The 21,983-nt window shown below is 43.7% G+C and overlaps 1 protein-coding gene across 1 annotated transcript in view; it reads right to left on the bottom strand.

Moving 5' to 3' along the window:
* Positions 1-15,964, bottom strand: part of CTTNBP2NL (CTTNBP2 N-terminal like) — a 63,371-nt gene extending 47,407 nt beyond the window's left edge. Inside the window, exons 1-2 of the mRNA XM_008055360.2 lie at positions 15,709-15,964; positions 947-1,072 (exon numbers count right to left, since the gene is read on the bottom strand). The gene's annotated coding sequence lies outside the window, so the exon portion shown is untranslated. The remainder of the gene's footprint in view (positions 1-946; positions 1,073-15,708) is intronic.
* Between the last annotated feature and the right edge of the window lie 6,019 nt (positions 15,965-21,983).

The raw sequence follows: 21,983 nt of genomic DNA, 5'->3' as shown, positions 1-21,983 counted from the left end.
TGAGTTGGAGTCTTACTCCGTCGCCCAGACAGGAGTGCAGCGGCCGCTCCTGGCCACCGCAGCCTCGACCTGCCGGGCTCCGGCGATCCTTCAGCCTTCGCCTTCCGAGTAGCCGGAACTACAGGCGTGCACTACCACGCCCGGCTGATTTTTTGATTTACTGCAGAGATGAGGTCTCGCTGCCCAGGCGGGTCTCGAACCCGCAGGCTCAGGTAATCCACTCACCTCAGCCTCCCAAAGGCGCGGGATTACAGGCTGAGCCACCGAGCCCGGCTAGCTGCCCTTTTATAGTTGAGAAATACTTCTTGGTTTTACTCTTAAGCTTCTAGGTAAAAATCTAGTATTATTTGCTAGAAAATCCCATTAAATAAGAATAAGAGGTAATAATATAAGAACTCAATCGGACTGTACCTAAATTAAAGTCTTTAATCTGTTATGATAAATATGCATCATCATAAAATATTAAAATTACAGCAATCTTCAGAGTCACTTTAATTATAAAACAGTCCAACCCGTGCAATAAAAAATTTCATTCTTTGTCAACAGAATAAAGGACAATAGTGTTACTTATTATCTCTATAGTTACAAATAAATCACTTTTACATACACATTTTAATATCTGGAGCATTTCACTAATCTGGACCAAATCATTTAGCTTACTGTCTACATGAAGTGAATACAAATATTACACAGAAGAAATAAAGATCACTGCTATGTAATGCAAAAACCATAGAGCTATTTTTGAATATTGCAATAACTTTTCTTCATAAATATTAAAATTTAACAATTTCTTCTATATAATTTGAATCTAATCTCAATAAATAGGACATAGCAATAAATTCTTATCTGAAATATAAATGAAAGATACTAAAACTACATTATACTTTAGGATGGCAGTGGTATTCCTGGGGGTGATGGTGGGGGTAAGGATGGGGGTGATACTCACCTGATAATCGGCTGAGTCACACTTTCGTCCTCAAGTATAATCTCTCAAGATTTTCTTCAATTAAAATTTTGGAAAATTGTCTAATATATTTAAAATACCATCAGCATGGTGGAAAAGTGTCCAATGCTGCAAAATAATAAGAAATGTACTGTTCATGTGACCATACTATAAACAATTTTGTAAATCCCATTAATGTCAACTGTCATTACAGCTGATGAGGCCTGACAGCTGTAGGTTGCTATTAACAAGAAGAAAATAGCCAGCTCTTCAAACTGAAGTTGAATAACATATGAAAAATACCAGGAATCCGACTTCCCTTTTGAAACTAAAATTAGGGAAGGTGGGGGCTTTTGAAACCTTTCCTACTTTAAGATGTCCACTGCCATTTCAAGGACTAACTTCTGAACGTCATTAGAAGAAACTGACTTCCTTTCTCTGAGTTAATAAAAGCCTATCTGCTTGAATCACCATGACTTAAACACAATGCACTCAGGTAGAAAGATATACTTACAACTGAAATTTTCAAGCTGCCAAATTTGTATAAGTAAAGTACTATTTGCCTCACCTCTCAGCAATCCATAAACAAGCAAATCAACCTTTCACCAAAAATCAACTTTGTTTATGAGGCTGATTACATATCCCATCATAAACACACATACAAACTTCTACTTTTTTTGCATTTATAGTCAAATATTAAATGCTGAATTATATGAAAGGCTTATGTTTTCATAACGGTGTATTAGACCCAGCAAATTTTATTAAAAATGACAGGCCTTAAATTTTATTTGATAAAATGTAATTTTTATCTTTATTTTAAAGTACTAAGTCTGTTAGCCTATTTGAGTTGCTGAAACCTAATAGTCAAATATGAACCGTGTCAAAGGAGGAAATAATACTGTCATACATTCTTGGTTGTTTCATTAAACGAATGATCAGTCTTTAAACTAATTATGAACCTCTCGACTTAGATGAGACGATATGGGCTTGTTGTGCAGTTAATACAGAACAAACAACATATACACAAACCACTGGATAAGCTATTTCAGCCACATATATGTGGCCCAGGATTTTCAGAAAAATCCTGTTTTTCTGTTTCTAACCCCATATTCATTATCAGAAATATGACTGCCAGACTTTTGGCATGATATATGATATATTTTATTCTATAAATGTATACACTACTTATCTTTTTTTTTGAGTTGGAGTCTCACTCTGTCACCTAGGCTGGAGTGCAGTGGCACACTCACAGCCACCTCACAGCCTTGACCAGTTGGGCTCAAGGTGATCCTTCCACCTCAGCCTTCCAAGTAGTTGGAACTATAGGCACGTGCCCCCAGGCCTGACTAATTTTTTTTATTTATTGTAGAAATGAGGTCTCACCAAGTTGCCCGGGCTGGTCTTGAACCCATGGGCTCAGGCAATCCTCTCACCTCAGCCTCCCAAAGTACTGGGATTATAGGCATGAGCCACTGTGCCTGGCCCTACTAAATGAGCTGTTACTTGTCATTGTCATCATCTATTAAGGGACTTGGAAAGATGGTCATTTCAACTAGATGCTCAGATCATTCCTTTCAAGACCCAAATTTCTTTAGAGTTGAGACATAGATATTTCTAAGAAATACTATAGTCTATAAATCTGAAATAAAATTCACCTGTGGACAAACTGTCTGGATATATATATCATATACTATGGTACGGCTGTAGCTATATTAAGCTTTATAGTTTTCTCAATAAAAAATAAGCTAGGCGTGGTGGCTCATGCCTATATTCCCAGCACTCGGGAGGCCGAGGTGAAAGGATTGCCTGAGCTCAGGGATTCAAGACCAGCCTGGGCAACTTAGTGAGACCTCATTTCCATAACAAATCAAAAAATTAGCCAGGCATGGTAGTGCACACCTATGGTTCCAGCTACTTGGAAGGTTGAGGTGGAAGGATCGCCTGAGTTCGTGCCACTGCACATATACACATATATACACATATGTATATATATATATATATATATATATGTACATACATTTAAAAAATCATGTTTTTTTTTATAACCTGGAAAAATAAGCCCATTTAAGGGTTAAGTACAAACCTTTTTTTTTCTGTTATCAATATGCCATTTCAAATGAACTTGCCCCGCATACCATTTGGTCTATTCACAGGCTTTGTGCCACCAAGCCAGGTCCAGTAGCCAGGATAGCACAAGTCTTTTCCAGATTAATTTTCATGTACCAACAGTCAGAAGAGTTTTGGGTATCAAGAACCTCCTCCTTCCACCGTATCTCCTTAACTTTAGTGCTGATCTGCCTAGAACTATGCCGGTGTGGCTTAGGCTCTGCTTATTTTCTTCTAACCTGCTCCCCTCTCTGGATAATACCCAAGTGTCACTCATTCTGGTGGTGGTTATCCTTCTTCCTTCCTGAAGACGTACTAGATTCTGCTCTGGAATTCTGAATTAATTCCAGAACCTAAGAGGCACTGTTGCTCGTTTACCATATAGACACTGGGTGGCAGAAGAAGAAACACCCCAAACAGCTTCTATAGCTATGCAAGGAGTAGATAGAGGGCAGGGCAGGGTGGAGTGCAAGTAAGATGTTTGTCTATTATCTGGGTGTGAGTATACCTTTATATGGAATCGAAGGCTTTATTCCTTCCCAGTGATAGGTGATATGGGACACCGAAAGAGGGAAAACAACACTTTAGATGGGTCTTAGTTCCTGACATAGAAACACCTAAAAAAACCCCAAACAACTACATAGATCTATTTAAGAAGTCAACTGAACTGGGTGCAGCCCGCGGGTTTGAGACCCGCCTGGGCAGCGAGACCTCATCTCTACAATAAATCAAAAAATCAGCCGGGCGTGGTAGCGCATGCCTGTAATTCTGGCTACTCGGAAGGCTGAGGCGGAAAGATCGCCGGAGCCCAGCAGGTCAAGGCTGCGGTGGCCTGGAGCGGCCACTGCACTCCAGTCTGGGTAACAGAGTGAGACTCCAACTCAAAAAAAAAAAAAAAAGAAATCAATTGGACTAATATTTTTAAAAAATCAGTTATTTTACCTAGGAGATCACTCTTGCAAAACTGGATAAAAATCGCTTTTAATTATATACTCAGATATCAAATTTAAGAAATTTAGAACTGAACTGCAAATGACTCAGATCAGGTCATTCTAAGTTTTCAGTATTACTGATCAAATATGAGCAAAGATGTAAAGAAAATCCCTCCAATTATTTAAATATTCTTTCACAAACATATAAGCAAAACCCAAATATAGGAGGCCAGTTAATTCTTAAAACACGGCTGGGCGTGGTAGCTCAAGCCTGTAATCCCAGCACTTTGGGAGGCCGAGGCAAGAGGACTGCCTGAGCTCAGGAGCTCGAGACCAGCCTGAGCAACATGGCGAGACCTCGTGTCTACAATAAATAAAAAAATTAGCCGGGCATGGTGGTGCATGCCCATGATCCCAACTGTCTGGAAGGCTGAGGTGGAAGGATCACCTGAGCCCAGCAGGTCGAGGTTGCAGTGGCTGAGAGCAGCATGCCACTGCACTCCAGCCTGGGTGACAGAGTGAGACTCCAACTCCAAAAAAAAAAAAAAAATCTTAAAACTCAAAGAACCAAGACTGACATTCAATGGGTGTTTTTGGTAACTTCCCACTAGATAATATACTTCTTCAAAAATCCAGTATACGTGAAATAATAATAAAAAAACTTGTCACATACAAATACTTAATCTAAATGTGGACAAAAATGCACTATTTTAAAAAATGTATTCAAAACAGCTTCATAACAGAGGGTGGAAGGTGTTGACACATTACCTTGATTATCTCAAAAGATTTAAGATGCCCCACCCTCTGGCACTTCTGGTTTTTCAGAATGGTTACTTATGCCTCTGAGGTAAGAGAGTGACAACATTTCAAATGGTCCCTCTCATTCCTCTCTGGCATTTTAGGGTCCGGTTAGGAAGAAAAACATGCTAACATCAGAAAACAATATTCTACTCAAGAAAGCAGATGTTTTGCACATTTGTTAAAGAAAGCTGCTTTTGCTATTATTTTTATTTACCAAAGTTCTAAAATCAAGGTATAAAAACTAATCTTGTTTTACTGAATTCCAATATTAAGCAATATAAGATTTATTACCAATATCTCAAATTAAGCTTTTCTCAGTTGAAGGTAAAATATATTACTGAAATATTTGGATCCCTATAACACATGTGTTTTATACACAGACACATACACAACACAGGTTGAGTTGTGCCTCTCCAAAATTCGTACATTGAATATGAGGTACTAGCATGTGATTACTAGGAGACAAGGTCTCTAAAGAGGTAATTAAGTTAATGAGGTGATTAGGGTAGACTTTGACCCAATAATACTGGTGTCCTTATAAGAGGAAATCTGGATACAGATGAGGCAGAGATAAGGTAATGTGAAGAAGGGAGACGCTTCAGAAGAACCCAACTCTGCTCACACGTTGATATCAGACTTTGTGGCTCCAGAGTTGTAAGGAAAGAAATTTCTGTTGATTAAGTCACTCAGTCAGTGATACTTTGCTATAGTAGTCCTAACAAACTAACACAACACGCTAACTACTTATTACTTTGAGAGACTATTGGAACAACTCGATGTCCTCTAACTGGAGGTAAGGGGATCAAAGCCTTTCCCTTACCATGGGAGCACCATGACATACTATTTCTCAGAATGCATTGCTTTGCCTTATCAGTCTGCTTTTTTCAGCTACACCACAGACAGCATTATACAAAACAGACTGGTTTTGGAACATTTTTAGAGAATGGCAATTTCAGGATCCTTTGAGGAAAGATGTTTTGAGTTATCCTGAAATATATGAACAGAGTACTTAAAAAATTACAATGGTGCTAAGGGATCAAGATGCTTGAATATCCAACTCTGTCAATACAGATGTTAAAGTAGATCTCAAGAGACCATTCTGTAATTAAGCTAATATTTTTAAGGTTGATATTGATAACACTGTAGTATTCTGTTCAAGTACACAGTACACTATTCATATTCAAAGCAGCTTCCAGGACACTGATTATCTGGACTTATGCTTAGTACAGGAGTTAATAATGATATAATTATACTATCAACAGTAATCACCACCACCTCAGAGTTCTACGGCATAGTTTTCAAAGAGAAAACTCAAGCAATAATAGCAATAATAATAAACATTTATTGAGCTAAACATCGATGTGTGCCAGACAGCGTTGTAAGTACTTGACATATACAAGTATTAACCGATTCCATCTTCACAACCGCCTTAGGTGACAGACGCCGTAACTATCACCAACAAATCTATTGTCCTCATCCCCATTTAACAGATGTGAAACCTGAGCCGCGGAGGCTCAGCAACTTGCTCAAAGTCTCACAGCTAGTATGTGGCAGGAATGGGATTTGAACCCAGTCAAACTGACTCTAGGGGCTTCCTTGGTAACCACTGCTCACATCTGATATTCTCATTTTATCAGCCTCAGTAATTGAATGGTGGAAAAACCTCAGCTAAAGCATGATTCACAAAGCTGGAGGGGACCTCAGAAACAATCTAATTCAGCACTCTCATTTTATAGGTGAGTGCTGAGACCAGACTTTTTATGTGAATACTGTGAAATAGAACCAGGTCTAGCATTCCTGTCTTTTTAAGACCAGTCTAGCCGGGCTCGGCGGCTCAGCCTGTAATCCCGCACCTTTGGGAGGCTGAGGTGAGTGGATTGCCCGAGCCCGCTGGTTCGAGACCCACCTGGGCAGGCGAGACCTCATCTCTACAATAAATCAAAAAATTAGCTGGGCATGGTGTGTGCCTGTAGTTCCAGCTACTTGGAAGGCTGAGGCGGAAGGATCGTCAGAGCCTAGCAGGTTGAGGCTGCGGTGGCCGAGAGCGGCCACTGCACTCCAGTCTTGGTGACAGTGAGACTCCAACTCAAAAAAAAAGATCAGTCTAATCTGCTTTCTGGAACACCACGCAGATATCGAGTTTGTTTAGTTCTAAGACTCATGTATCTCTGGTGTGTGTGTGTGTGTGTGTGTGTGTGTGTACATCTGTCTGTTTCTCTCACTGTCTTTCTTAAATGTTGCGCAGATATCGAGTTTGTTTAGTTCTAAGACTCATGTATCTCTGGTGTGTGTGTGTGTGTGTGTGTGTGTGTACATCTGTCTGTTTCTCTCACCGTCTTTCTTAAATGTTGCCAGCAGATATCGAGTTTTTATTTTGTTTAGTTCTAAGACTCATGTATCTCTGGTGTGTGTGTGTGTGTGTGTGTGTGTGTGTGTGTGTACATCTGTCTGTTTCTCTCACCATCTTTCTTAAATGTTGCCAGCAGATATCGAGTTTTTATTTTGTTTAGTTCTAAGACTCATGTATCTCGTGTGTGTGTGTGTGTGTGTGTGTGTACATCTGTCTGTTTCTCTCACCGTTTTTCTTAAATGTTGCCAGCAAGATTTAGATATCTATTTTAAAGAAAAGGAGGAAGAAGCCTTATGCCCATAAACAAACATTCAAACATCTCTCGCCCCAAAGGAGGACATTAGCACAAAGCTATTAAAAACAGGTCTGTCTACCTGGATATCTGTTTACACCTTTTCAAATACTCTCTTGGAGACAAGACCAAACCAGAAGAACTACATTGGTTAAGCTGCTGGAATGGATGCTAATGAAAATGAATAATAGTTTTTATATTAACATAATTTTTTTCATTGAAAAGTTTAAAAAAGATATATCTTTTTTTTTGTTTTTTGTTTTTGAGTTGGAGTCTCACTCTGTCACCCAGACTGGAGTGCAATGGCTGCTTTCGGCCACCGCAGCCTCGACCTGCTGGGCTCGGGTGATCCTTCCGCCTCAGCCTTCCGAGTAGCCGGAATTACAGGCATGCGCTACCATGCCTGGCTGATTTTTTGATTTATTGTAGTAGAGATGAGATCTCGCTGCCCAGGCGGGTCTCGAACCTGCGGGCTCAGGCAATCCACTCACCTCAGCCTCCCAAAGGCGTGGGATTACAGGCTGAGCCACCGAGCCCGGCAAAAAAGATATATCTTTTAACATCTGAATATTACCAGTAGATTAAATCGTTTCAATAATATTGGTTAGTTGGTTTTATTTAGTTTAAATGAAGCTGTAACATGATTTCATATATGTATATATCATGTATATCTATCTGTCTCTATCACCTATCAGTTCATCAGTCCCCTAAATGTTTGCTTTTCTGAAAATAATGCCACCATGATTTGTAAGATACCACAAGAGAACAATAACCTGTAAGTTGATTTTATTTCCAGTAAAATGATTCATGGACCAAAATTCTTGTACCAGCCCAGAAAGTAAAAAACCCTTCAGATGCTAACGTAGGATGAAGTCATTGACTCCACTGGGATTCCAAACAGGGCAGAAACTCCACAGAGTATAGCAAAACAGTTAAGGCATCCGTGTTCTAGCTATGTCCATAACCTGACTTTTCATGAACTGCAAAAAACTTCACACAAGCCTCTGACAGAAACATGACTGGTGATGTTGTTTTGTCTTCTATATGTTGTCTTCTAAGTCAGAAAATTGATTAATAAAAAGTTTAACAACTTGGTATCAGTTGAACATTACCAATAACACACCTAGCAACTGTATTTGTTCCAAGTTCTCTGAGGATGATAATCTGCTGGGAGACTGTGTTACAGTGGCATGGATTTTGGAGTCTGACAGAGCTGGGTTTAACAGCCTGACCCTGCTACTTGTTCCTTGATCCAGTTAACCTCTGAGTTTTAATTCTTCATCTATAAAATGGGGTAATAATGCACACTGTGTAACAGGAGGCTGGATGGTTCAAATGAGTTAGTGACTGGACAATTCTCTCATTTCTCATCCTTGAAGACCATACACACTTGGTTTCAACTGTAAGAATAATGAAGTTTTCCTTTGTCCAATGGGCCATCACTGTCTAGCATTCATGTGTCTAATTTACAAATTAAAACAAATTTCCTTCTTCTGACTTGGTAGGCTGGTCTGCTCCAAAAAGAAAGAGATAGTCTGATTGTTCCTAGGAAAGTTAGTTTAGGGGACATATCCAACACATGTCCAGACCAAGAATCTACATAGTAATTGGGAAAAGAAAAGGACATTCTTCTGTCTAGATTAGCTTTTTGTGCCTTTATCACAAAGGTGAAAAGTATGCCTTTGCTTCCACTGAATTTTTTCTAATCAAGTCAAAATTTTCATTTGGAATGACTGAGAAGTAGCTTTTCTAAAAATATCAGCTATTTTCACATTAAGTTAAATGCACAATGGCTATGTATCTACACTTGTAACTCAGAGCAGTTAATACATTCTCTTGTATCAATTCATTTATTTATATATCTGCCTTCTGTCTCAACAGACTCTGAACTCATCTGGACACCTACTCTGTCTATTCAACTTGATGAAACTTAGTGCCTAGCAGTCTCTGATTCAAAGGCATAATTTTAAAAAGCTGGTTGGAAGAAACATACAAGACCTTCAATCCCAGACAACACAATTGGACTTGACCTTTTATTTTTTCTTATTTTATTATTATTTTTTTTTTGAGTTGGAGTCTCACTCTGTCACCCAGACTGGAGTGCAGTGGCCGGAACTACAGGCATGCACTACCACGCCTGGTTAATTTTTGATTTATTGTAGAGATGAGGTCTCACCAACTTGCCCAGACGGGTCTCGAACCCGCGGGCTCAGGCAATCCACTCACCTCAGCCTCCCAAGGTGTGGGATTACAGGCTGAGCCACTGAGCCCGGCTGGACTTGACCTTTTAGAAATGAGAAGTCATTATGCATTTTTGTAACCAGGTGAATATCATAATGAAAGTACACTTTTAGAAAGATAAAGCTTACAGTACAGTACTGATTGAATTGTAGTACAGATATGAGGCAAAAATGCATGAACCAGCATGGTGGTAGTAAGAATGGAAAAGACTGTCAGGTGTGGTGGTTCATGCCTGCAACTCTAGCACTTTGGGAGGCTGAGGCAGAAGGATCACTTGAGCCCAGGAGTTTGAAACCAGCCTGGACAACATAGTCTTTTCTCTACCAAAAAAAAAGAGCCAGGTGTGGTGGTAGGCACCTGTAGCCCCAGCTACTTGGGAGGATGAGGTGGTAGGATCACCTGAGCTCAGGAGGTCCAGGCTGTGGTGAGCTGTGATCATATCACTGCACTCTAGCCAGGGAGACAGAGTGAGACTCCAGCAAAAAAAAAAAGATGGAAAAGACTGATACAAGAGACACTGTAACGAAAGAATTTACGTACAGTAACTTGACTGATGCCACTCAGGGAGGTAAGAGGGGAAACAGCCCAGATCAGCCGGGGCTTTGAGACTGGGTGACTAAAACGATGATGCTATTAATAGAAACAGGGATGTAAGAAAAGGAACCGGTTGGGGGGGGAACGATGACTGATGTGAGCCATGCTGAAGCAGAAGTAGTCAGACCCCCAAGAGGAACGCGTTCCGCATCAGCTCACTTGGTGAGGACTAGGGCTCAGAGGTGGAGAAGCCTTTGGGGACAAAGCCTTTTAAGGAAATTGCTTCTGTGCCCTCGATTTAAGGACAAGAGGCAACAGGAACACTGGATTCGACTAGATACGTTTGTACTCTCAAATAGTAAACCAGTTAAGAGTAGGTTATCCTTCATCCTTCTCTCCTTTATGACTTTTAATTCTTATACCTTGCTAAAACAACCCATCTCTCATGTCTCTTCTGTTCCTCTTCCTGGCTGTCACCTTGCTATGTGAGGCGACTCAGAACACACTTCCCCAGCCTTTCCCAGCAGTTCTGTAAAGGGAGCCATGCAGACACCCCCAAGGCTCAGGGTCAGGAGTTCTTTTGGTCTGTGAACCGCATCATCCCCACCCTATTTCCCTTTCTAGCTTGTATCATGCTAGGAACAACTGAGAATTATATTTGTGGCTCCAGAAGCCAGAGAGGATTCATTTCAACAGTAAAGGACACATTTAGAGGTAGCGTTTAGAATAACAGGCAGGGAGGAACCACCTGACAGTGGACTTCATTCTTTGCTTCCAGGCCTACTTTCCCCCTGTTTCCTTTCATTCACACACTCTAGCCCTCACCTTCCCCTACCTCCACTCTTGACCCCCCATCCATGTTTTCTTCTCACCCCAGTTTTGGTTGCTCCTATAATTGTTCCTTACTTTTGGGACAGCAGGGGAGGTAGATCGGCTTTGTAAGTAAGGCAAAAATCACTTTTAGTAAAAATTACCGTTTAAAAAATCCCTTGAGTCTCCCAGGAGGCACAACCCTGCAGAGTAATCACAGTGTTTACGAAACCATGTATCTGGCATTCAGGATGGCGCTTCTTAAGGGAGTGGAGCAAGTGACAGGTCAGAAAGAAGACAACAGCTGGCTGAGTCCCTTGCCTTTCTTTTTCCTCAGGCCAAAAAAACTTAAGAAAGACACTTTGCATGACCAAATAATTAAATGCACACACTCTGAGACACTCACTCTCACCTAAAAACCCTTGGTTCAGATGTCTGAGATTATGACAAACTTTGTTTCCCCTCCACTTAGGGCTTAGCCCATATTGAAGAATTTAAAACAAAGTCAAGAGATAACTAAAATCAGACACTGAGTCTTCACCTTAGCCAAAATGCTAGAGGAGAAAAAGAAGATTTAATGCTATTAATAAATCATTTAACTCACATAGCGAGTGCAAATAATCATGCGTAATAACAATACCTATCAATTACTGAGTGCTTCTTATGTGCTGGGCACCTCGGTTTGTGATGTGATGTGAGGTGTGTGTGTGTGTGTGTGTGTGTGTGTGTGTGTGTGTATTCACATAATCCTTAAAAAAACCTTGAAGCCATTTCTATCTCACAGCGGAGGAAGCTGACACTGAGGAATGGTGAGGATAGAAAACTCTGCTCTTGCCCTGAGTTATATACAGTGAACAGTAGCAGAGTTGGTGCTTGAACCCAGGTCTAACTTTAAAGTCTGTGCTGAAAGTAACCACACACTAAAGCTTCACGATAAATACGCCATTTTTTCCCTCACTGAACTGCTTTGGGTTGAAATTTGGAAGACTTGATTTTTAGCTCTGAGCAGCAAACATTCAGGAAATGAAAAACATGAATACACACATACACACCCCACATCACATCACAAAGTGAGGTGCCCCGCACATAAGAAGTACTCAGTAATTGATAGGCATTATTATCACCATGACTATTAGCACTCGGTATGTGAGTTAAATGATTTATCAGTAGCGTTAGAAACAAGCTGACAAGTCACTTCTACGGTCAACCACCATAGACTGAACAAATTATCTCTAGACATAAACCCCTGCTTCTCATCTCTTGTCACCAAATACCAGTTCTATGGCAACCCCAAGAAACACCATTCTGCTCCACTAAGACAAGCTAAGAAATCCAGTTCTGCAAATTGCCTGGTAGCACTGCAAATGTGATTCCGCCAAGACACAAATCCATAGTCGGTTGAGTGTATTATGCACACCATCATTAGTATGCATTATTATATTTAAGAACCCTAGACTGCTCTATGTTCCTGTTCATATACTTAGTGCTAGTTTAAAAGCATAAGATTAATGAAAATTCCTTTTTAAAAAGCCGAAAGAAGAGTGACTTGTCAAAATCACTCAGAAACTATTCTTCAATGAAAATCAGCAACGACTGGTTCCTAGTGTGTTCTCCTAAATTCACTTCATTACTGCCAGGTCAGATTCTTAGAAAAATAAAATCTTAAAATGACATGCACTGATTACATTAACTAGTCTGGTTCAAATTTCATGACAGTAAAATTGTATTCTCTAAACAGCAGATAATTTCTTTATAGCAAATTCAATATTTTAGTCACTTAAGATACGGGAGTTTCATAAGACACCAAATAGGGAAAAATCAAGTTAAATAAGGACAAAAAGAAGTAGATTGTGAGCCGGGCTCAGTGGCTCAGCCTGTAATCGCGTGCCTTGGGAGGCTGAGGTGAGTGGACTGTCTGAGCCCGCAGGTTTGAGACCCGCCTGGGCAACTTGGCGAGACCTCATCTCTAAAATAAATCAAAAATTAGCTGGGCATGGTAGCGCACGCCTGTAGTTCCAGCTGCTTGGAAGGCTGAGGCGGAAGAATGGCCAGAGCCCAGCAGGTCGAGGCTGCAGAGGCCAGGAGTGGCCACTGCACTCCAGTCTGGGCGACAGAGTGAGACTCCAACTCAAAAAAAAAAATAGTAGATTGTGTATACCAACAAGTTGTGCCATATCTTGTCAGTGCATTACCTTTGTAGTCTACCCTAAGGTGACAGCTTCCAATTTAGCTCAACAAACACTCATTAGTCATTCTATAGACTAGGCACTGTGAAAGATACAAAGATGAAAAAAATATACTCTAGGACTATATCCTCAAAGAATCCACAATTCAATGAGATAGATTAGATGTACAAAAATAAATCTTCTGCATAATATGCTTTTCTTCATCTAACATGACCAAAAAAGTTAAAGGAAAGGTTTTGAAGACCCAAAAGTGTAACAATTAGGTCTTGATTACTGTGCTGACTAATAAAACATTATTTGTTTCTTTCTGTTAAGGCCCTGGAAATCACCCCTACTTTGGTTTCCTTAGTTTATTTTCTGTTCCCTGGTCATGTAATAAGATACACCTTTTTGGGATTTCCTGTTCTACTCTTAGTGTTTTCTGCTGCTATAGCTGGGGGCCCATGTCTTACCTCCCTATAGAGCATACTTTGTGTTTGCTGGAGACCCTCCACAGTTTCTTCTTTGTACTTTCTTACTGGAGATCTGGAAACAATCACTGAGCAGACCTGTGAGCTCTGAGTGGCTCCGAAACCCTCAAACCTAACTCTTCAAAAATAATTGAAGTCTAATCAGGAAGGTAAAAGACAACAGCCATTAGAATCACCCTCTGTGACTCCAACTCCTTGCATCTTACTGCTATCAGCTTTGGCTCTAGATAATAGCTGTGAGATGGACTTGGGCTTGAAAGCAAAAGAAACAATGCTAAAAATATGGCAATTTTTAATATGCAGGAGTGCAAGCCACAAATGACTACTGAGGATTCAACGACATTAACATTTGGCCAAAATCATCAAGACTTTGCACCTGCCGACATGAAGGCTAACATGATAAAACCTTCACAAGCACACTACGGAGACACCACTTGGTGGTTACACGTGTGAACAGCTAGAGTTCACCTTGCCTTTGTTTACTCTTATTTCTGAGATTTGAAACTTGCTCCTACTGAGTACCACATGTTCCCACTCATAGCGGACCCTGAACAATTATCATAATACCATAAGAAAGGAATTGGCAGTAGTGGGAAACCGCGGGGGGGGCGGGTACACATTTCATCAATAAGGGTACCTGATCTCAAACCGGGTGACGTGGGGAACAAAGTGAGGCCCAAACTTCACCTGTGCAATGGTCATTTGTATACCTAACCCTGAATCGTACCCCACATCTTTAAAATAAAAAAAAATTAAGAAAAAGAAACTTGCTCTTACTTTTCATCCTCTAAATTTTGGTAGATGGTACTGGCATCCTAAAACGAATCACCTGTACAGTGTGTGTATGGTTCCCCTGGGGGGTACAATCCCCTCATAAAAAGAGGGGCTGAGGAGTCAAAGGACACAGGACCGGATTAATCATAAACCTCGAAGACTGAACCTGAAGTTCTCCCAACACTTCCTGCCTTTTGTTCCAACCTTCAAGACTGCAGTTAACCTTGAAGGTCTACCGCAGGCTCCCCGAGCAACAGACCAGCCCACCCTAGACTGGGATCCACTCTTTCCCAATCCGAAGCTGTGTATTTACTCAGTCTATACTGTTGCTTCTGGAAACCCGCTGGTATTCACTGACTGTCAAACAATATACACTGCATTCCTGCCCACACGAGGCCAACTCTGTACATACCTAACACACCCACCTCACTGGGTAATCAAAGAGGATGGTTTTTTCACCAAGTTCCCGGGGAAGAAATAGGCTGGAGAGGAAAAATGAAACCGACCCAAACCTAAAAGTCCCTTGGAAGCTGGGTTCTCCCACCAGAAATGAGAGTGGAGGGAAGAAGGTACAAAGCGTGGGGGGTGGCGGCTATTTCTCCTTGTTCCAGAGTCCAAAAAAGTCCCGAAGCAGGGGAGCTCTTGGCGCCCCACAGGGGGACAGGGGATCGGAGGGGCTGCGGGAGGAAGACCCCGCATCAGGAGAATGGGGGATGGGAACAGCTGGCGCGGGGGAGGGCCGCCCGTCGCTGGAGCTGGCTGTCTACCTCGGGTCTTTGGTTTTTGCTTCGCCGCATCCCTTTCTCTCGGAAAACGCCGATTTCTATCTTACGGAGGACACCAGCTCCGGCCCCACGCCAGCGAGCAGGGACAGGTGTCGGGAGGGATGTCCGGCCTTCCGGGGGTGGGGTGGCGGTGGGTACAAAACGGGGGTGGGGGCGGCAGCCGAGAGAGCCGGGACTGGGAGCCCTCGGCCAAGGCTGAGACGCTGGCGGGAGGCTCCTTTCAACGAGGTGGCCGGAGGGAAGCCCCCACCTCGGAGCCGGGAATGGGCGAGGGACAAAAAGTAGCTCCGAGGACCCTCGAAGGATGGGGAGCCGCCTCCTCAGGGAACACCGGGAGGAAAAGGGGACGGCCCCGCCCCCTCAAGGGACGGGTCCGGCGGCAGGCGGGAGGGCGGCGGGGGGCGACCGGCGCCCCGACCCTCGCCCTGCGCCCGACGACCCGGCCTCCCAGCCATCGCCAAGCCCGGGCGCGGGCGGCCCCTACCTTTCCGCGGCGCTCCGGGCTCGGTTCCCCGCCGCCTCCGCCGCCTCCGCCGCCCGCTCCCCATCCACTGCCCCGAGGCCCCGCCCTCTAGGCCGCCCGGCGCGGGTATTGGCATTCTCCAGGGCCAATCGCCGCCTCGCGCCTCCAGCCCCGGCTCCAATCGGCGCGGGCGGAAGGAGGGGCTTCTCCAGTGTCATTCAGGCTCCTCCCGGGGCCCCAAGATCCCTTTTGTTTGGGGAGCGCCAGGTTGGGATTGCGCGCGCGTCACTTCCGGGCGGAAGCGCCCTCCTCTGTCCCGGGCTGGAGGGTGGGCTCGCGCCCCTCCCGGACCGGGCTCTGCGACTTTCCACGTTCCGTGTGGTTTCCGGCCAGGGCTGCGGAGGATGCTTGGTGCCTCGCCCTGACTGTGTACGGGGAGCTTAGGAATGGCGGGCTCTGGTGGCCTGATTGATTGGGATTTGGTCCAGAATGTTCATAAATGAAGTGCGCTTTGGTGTCTCCTCTTTCTAAATGAGAACGCTTTCGAATGAGTTGTTGAAAACCTGGTAACGTGGCTTCCTTGCTCCCTTTTTCCTGGACGCGCCTGAAGATGCGATGCTGGGGGCAAGGGCGCGAGGATGAAACACCTGGAGACCACCCTTCTTGGTCCGTATTAAGTGCAGAAAAGGACACTGGCTCCGGAGCCCCTGGGGCATTCGAGCCCCCCCCCCGGGGGGTGGGGGGCAGAGACAGCGGATAGCACCCTGGAGGGCATAAATCCAGCCAAACTGCCTTTCAGGCAGAAGCCGGGCAATTGCAAATTTGTGTGTCAAGTTTTTCCATACTGTGCTTGCCAGATGAGGTGACTTTTTTGTGTCCTTGGCCTCATTATATTGTGGGGCAATGACGTTTGCAGTGAAATGGAAACAAAGGGCAGGCTAGAGGATGCAAGGAATGTCTGTCCTTGTCAACACAGGAATGCAGATCTTGCTGGTGGCGGCAAGTCCTAGGCAGGACCAAATAGCTCAGAGATGCATTCCTAGTTTCATCCCTACCTGAGGTCAAAGTTTCTGAATTCCTTTTCCATAGATTGCCTGTCAGCTCACAGACTGAATCAGCTGGTGACATTAATAATAACCACATCATTTGAAACACAATATATAAATATTTATAAGACAGTATTTGAATGCATAAGGAATGTATTACTTTAATACATTATTCCTAATCTTAGCAATTACAGTTAGCAAGACAGTATTAGGGACCTAGTACTCCCTAGGCAGACACAATCCTCAAGGCAGATGCAGCCGGCCCCATGCAGAGGGAGGTGATCAATCTGTATGTCATATTTTGGAGGAAGTAAACCAGTATTTATCATGTTATCACTGTGCCATGTACTTTCATATTTTATTTAATCTTCAGTATTGTATGAGAAATCTACTCTGTAAGATAGACATCATTGTGTCCAATTTACAGATGATAAGATAGAGATCCAAGAGACAACAATTACAGTCATAGAGCTAGTCAATGGTAAAGAATGAACTTCCAGGAAGAGTGCAGTGGCCTATGCCTGTAATCCCAACACTTTGGGAGATCAAGGCGAGAGGATTGCCTGAAACCAGGGGTTCGAGATCATCTTGGGCAACTTGGCGGGATCTCTACAACAAATTAAAAAAAAATAGCTGGTAAGTTGTGACATGCACCTGTAATTCCAGCTACTTGAAGGCTGAGGCAGAAGGATCTCCTGAGTCCAGCAGGTTGAGGCTGTGGTAGCCAGGAACATTCCACTGCACTGCAGCCAGGGCAACAGAGCAAGACTCTTGATGAAAGAAAGAAAGAAAGGTGGGAGGGGGGAGGAAGAAGGGAGGAAGGAATCAAGGAAGAAAAAGGAGGGAGAGAAACTTCACCTAAGATGTACAACTCCAAATTGTGCATATTATTCTGCTTACTGCATCCTGGCTCTCACAAGGAGAGGACTGGCCCAGAGAATGGGTGCATTTTCCTGTTGTTAGGTTAAAATACTAGCGGAGCCTCTGAATGTTAGGTCAGGCATGATTGGGGGTGGGGGGGTGTCTGGTCTGCAATCCACGACCGCACAAAATATGCAAAGTATTGCACAGAAGTTAGATGAAAAACTATAGTTTATTTAGAAAGTAAATTAGAGAAGAGAGAGGAGATTCACCTCCCCAAGGTAGGGAAGGGGGCCAAAGCTTGGAAACATGGTGGCCATAGCTCAAAGAGCCACGTGGACAAACCAGAGTTTAACAAAGCAGTGGCTACTGCTGTTTGAAGTTGAATGCCTTTTAACCTTTCCCTTTGATGGGAACAGGTTGCTAAGGTGATTGGTTGGTGGTCTGCTTATGTCATCAGGGAAGGCAGGTAAGTACAGGTACTGACATCAGGTGATGGACTGCAGGCAGATGGGTGGGTTAGTCACATGACTGTTGCTATGCTGATGGACTGCCATGAAGGTCATGACGGGCTGATTAGGTGAACTTGTTGACAAAACAAGTTGGGGAGGGGGTTGTAAAGCAATTATCGATAGCTGCCTCTGAGAAACTGGTTCTGTCCTTGGCTAGTGATTAGAAGGTAAGTTAAAATGAATAGTTAGAAAAACATAACAGAGCTATGCACGTTAAAATGGCTACTCACTGAGTATATTGACTAATGTTATGTCCTTTTACCTGTGAAGCCAGCATTAGAACCAGAAAAACAGCTCCATATTCCCCTGGTTGACTGTAGGCTTGGGAGGGTCATCTCTATGTGTGAAGGACAGTCTTACTGTACTCAACAACAGCCCAAGTGTTTTTGGAGTAATGACTAGGAATACCAAACTTCAGAAAGACACCATACCCTGTGTTCAGAAGTCCGACCATTTGAAAGAAAAAAATGAAGGGTTAGACACATAGTAGGTGCTCAATAAATACTGACTTGACTTGATGCAAACGTCTGAAATGGCTGAAAACAGAGTGTTGGCTGTTGGGATAAGCAAAGGAACTTGGAGATCCCATTTCCTTCTCCTCCCCTTTGCTCTGCCTATGGGTTTGCAATGAGGAAGTGCCTCATCGCTTGACAAAGAGGCTGATGTGGGAGAACGGGCTTCTGAGTCACTCTAAGAGTTGTCCTAGTGAATCAGCTTCTCCCTTTTCCCCTCCCTCCCTTTGTTAACTCCACCACCGGCTGACTGGGTGGGAGCTGTGCCCTGTGACCTCCTTTTTTTAAAGCAATGGGCAGCTTCCGGACTCACTGGCTTCCTTTCTGCCCATTCCTGAGTCAGGTTGGAAGGACTCAAGGAGAATGAGGTCATCCCTGCTTTTTAAGATTCAGAGTCCTGAGGGTGCCCAGACAATTTGTTACTACCTGGAGGAAGTGAACAGGCGGGACTTGTGAAACTCATGTGTCCTACAGGCTGCAAGCAGTAAGAGAGAGTGCTAAAGTTCTGTGATTCTTCAACATATAAAACTTGTAAATAAATTTAGAGTCTGGTGCACACGTGTACACAGAGGTAGAATATGTATAACAATATCTTAAATTTGTATTACCCAACATAACATTTTAACATCTATTATTTTATCAACATGCCAGTAAAATATTTATTAAATGCTTTTACTGTGAATCGGGTCACAACTTGAAGAAGTGCTAAAAAAAATTATAGATTGTGTTGATTTTTCTCCAAATAGGTAAACTTTCTAAGTAGGTATCTCACACATCTTTTTGGTTGGTTTGGGGAGGCAGTGATGGTGTAAAAGAGGGAGAGATTGGAAGCTTAAAAATCTGGAGTCGCCGGTCTCAGTGGCTCAGCCTGTAATCCCCCGCCTGGGCAGGCGAGACCTCATCTCTACAATAAAATAAAAAAATTAGCCAGACGTGGTAGTGCGCGCCTGTAATTCCGGCTACTCGGAAGGTTGAGGCGGAAGGATCGCCGGAGCCCAGCAGGTCGAGGCTTCAGTGGCCGGGAGCGGCCACTGCACTCCAGTCTGGGCGACAGAGTGAGACTCCAACTTAAAAAAAAAAAAAAAATCTGGAGTCTGGTTCAAACTAGGACTGCTGTAACAAATTATCACAAACTGAGTGGCTTAAAGCAACAGAAGCGTATACTCTCAGTCTTGAGGGTAGAAGTGTAAAATCAGAGTATTGACAAGACTGGTTCCTTCTGGGGCCTCTGAGAGATGTTCCATTCCATGCCTTTCTCCTAGCTTCTGGGTGTCCAAACAATCTTTGGCTGGTAATGTATCGTCCCAAACAGCCTCCATTTTCGCATCACTTTCTTCCCCCTGTGTCTCAGTGCTTCTCTGTCTCTCTCTTTTGGTCTTGAGTTGGAGTCTCCAGCGGCACACATCACAGCCTGGACCTCCTGGGCTCAGATGACCCTTCCACCTCAGTCTCCCAAGTAGCTGGGAATACAGGCATGCGCCACTATGCTTGGCAGATTTTTTGATTTATTGTGGAGACGAGGTCTCGCCAAGTTGCCCAGGCTGGTCTCAAACCCCTGTCCTCAGGCAGTCCTCTCACCTCTGCCTCCTGAAGTACTGAGATTAGAAGCGTGAGCTACTGTACCTCGCGTCAGCGTTTCCATATGTCCTCTTCTTATAATGAGCTCAGTCATTTTGGATTTCAAGCCCACCCTAATCTACTCCGTTCCCCTCTTAACTCACTACATCTGCAAAGACCCTATTTCCAAATAAGTTCACATTCTGAGTTTCTGGGGGGATGAATTTTGGTGGCGACACCCTTCAACCTAGTACACAAACCTACTTGGCAAAGTAAACTTCTCACTTAATTCCACTTAACTTCATTGGTAAATGGCATGAAAGTAATGGACTAATTCCTAAAGATCATTTCAGTCCATGATTTAATATAATCCCATGCTAGGTGCACTTATCAAACTATTAAGTTGTATGCTAGACACTACATAATTGTTTTAGATATGACATCTCACTTCACCCTTAAAAGAATCCCATGAGCTAAAATGTTAATATTCCCATTTTGCAAATGAGGGAATTGTGGCACAGAGAGATCCAAGGTCATAGAATTCATAAGTGGCAAACAGAATATTTGGTTAGATCTGAGTCCAAAGTGCACCCTCAAAATTACTATATTTTATCACCTCTCCAACATGCTAGATGGGTTAGGAAGACAGGAAATGCAACAAATATTATTTTATTTTTTAGAGACAGGATCTCACCGTGTGGCCCAGGCTGGTCTCAACTCTTGGCCTCAAAGAGCCCTCCCGCCTCAGCCTCCCAAAGTGATATCACGGCGCCCAGCAATAAATATTTTAAAATTTGATTTATGGAACACTTGGAGCTGAGTAGCAAAATCCCTGAAGTCATATGTGTAGTTTGAACTGATTTTAAAACAAGGGAAAGCAAGAGAGGAGGGAACCGTGGGTGGCAGCAAAAGCTTAAAAGCTTAGTAGGTAGAAAGAGAGCTATGAACACTGATCTGAACCTCAGTTTCCTCCTGTGTTAAATGAGGTAAAGGTCTCTTGTCTACAACACCAGGTGCTTGTCAGTATCCAGGCGAGCTGATGTACATAAAAGTAACCGGTAAACTGTTGCTGCCCAAACTCTTCCTCTGCTCTGAATCCTAGCCCTCCCACTGCACGCCTGGGACGCTATGAGGCTTCACCCACTGGGACTAAGATGCGGAGAGAGCCAGACGTCCAAGTTGGAGTGATCGGGTACAGTGACACGCCCCATCTTCCTACCAATCTTTCTGAAGCTTCCTTCCCTCTGTCCCACGCTTCTCCCTGGGGGTCAGGGGTCACAGCCTAGAAGCCAGGGAAGGCTCCACAGTCCAGGACCTGGCTGAAGCCGAAGGGAAGGTGTGCTCTCCACTGCTCCGCACATTTCCTCCTATCATTTGTTTCCCAAAAGGCCCTCCTGGGCGCAGTCCTAAGCCTTCTCGGCTTGCTAGGATCTGCCCGATCCGGGCGACCGGGGCACCGGGAGCATCAGAGCCGTGGGGGTGGTCCGTCCTGTGTTTCCGAGCTTATTGCCCCCCCTGGCGTCGAGCAAGGAATCCTGCAGCTGTCGGCCAGAGCACATCGGGCCGACGGGACTCAAGGACCTGAAGTTGGAAAAGCCGTCCGAGGGACAAGATTCTTCTGGTCTGGGGCCCTCTGAATGTCGGGGCCAGCTGGGCCACGGCGGAGCTGCTCGGCCTACCCTGGCTTTGGCTTGGGAGGAGGTCGGGAAGTGAAAGGGAGCAAAATCTAATGCTGGGTGCCTTTACACAGCCCCTGAATCTTTACCTATGCATGTGATTATTGTAACCATACTGAGAGGTGATGATGA

Source organism: Carlito syrichta, unplaced genomic scaffold (assembly GCF_000164805.1).
Source record: "Carlito syrichta isolate Samal-C Ts95f unplaced genomic scaffold, Tarsius_syrichta-2.0.1 Scaffold301830, whole genome shotgun sequence".
Classification (NCBI taxonomy): Eukaryota; Metazoa; Chordata; class Mammalia; order Primates; family Tarsiidae; genus Carlito; species Carlito syrichta.
Note: the sequence above shows the minus strand (reverse complement) of the source record. Positions and strands in the feature narration are given on the sequence as shown.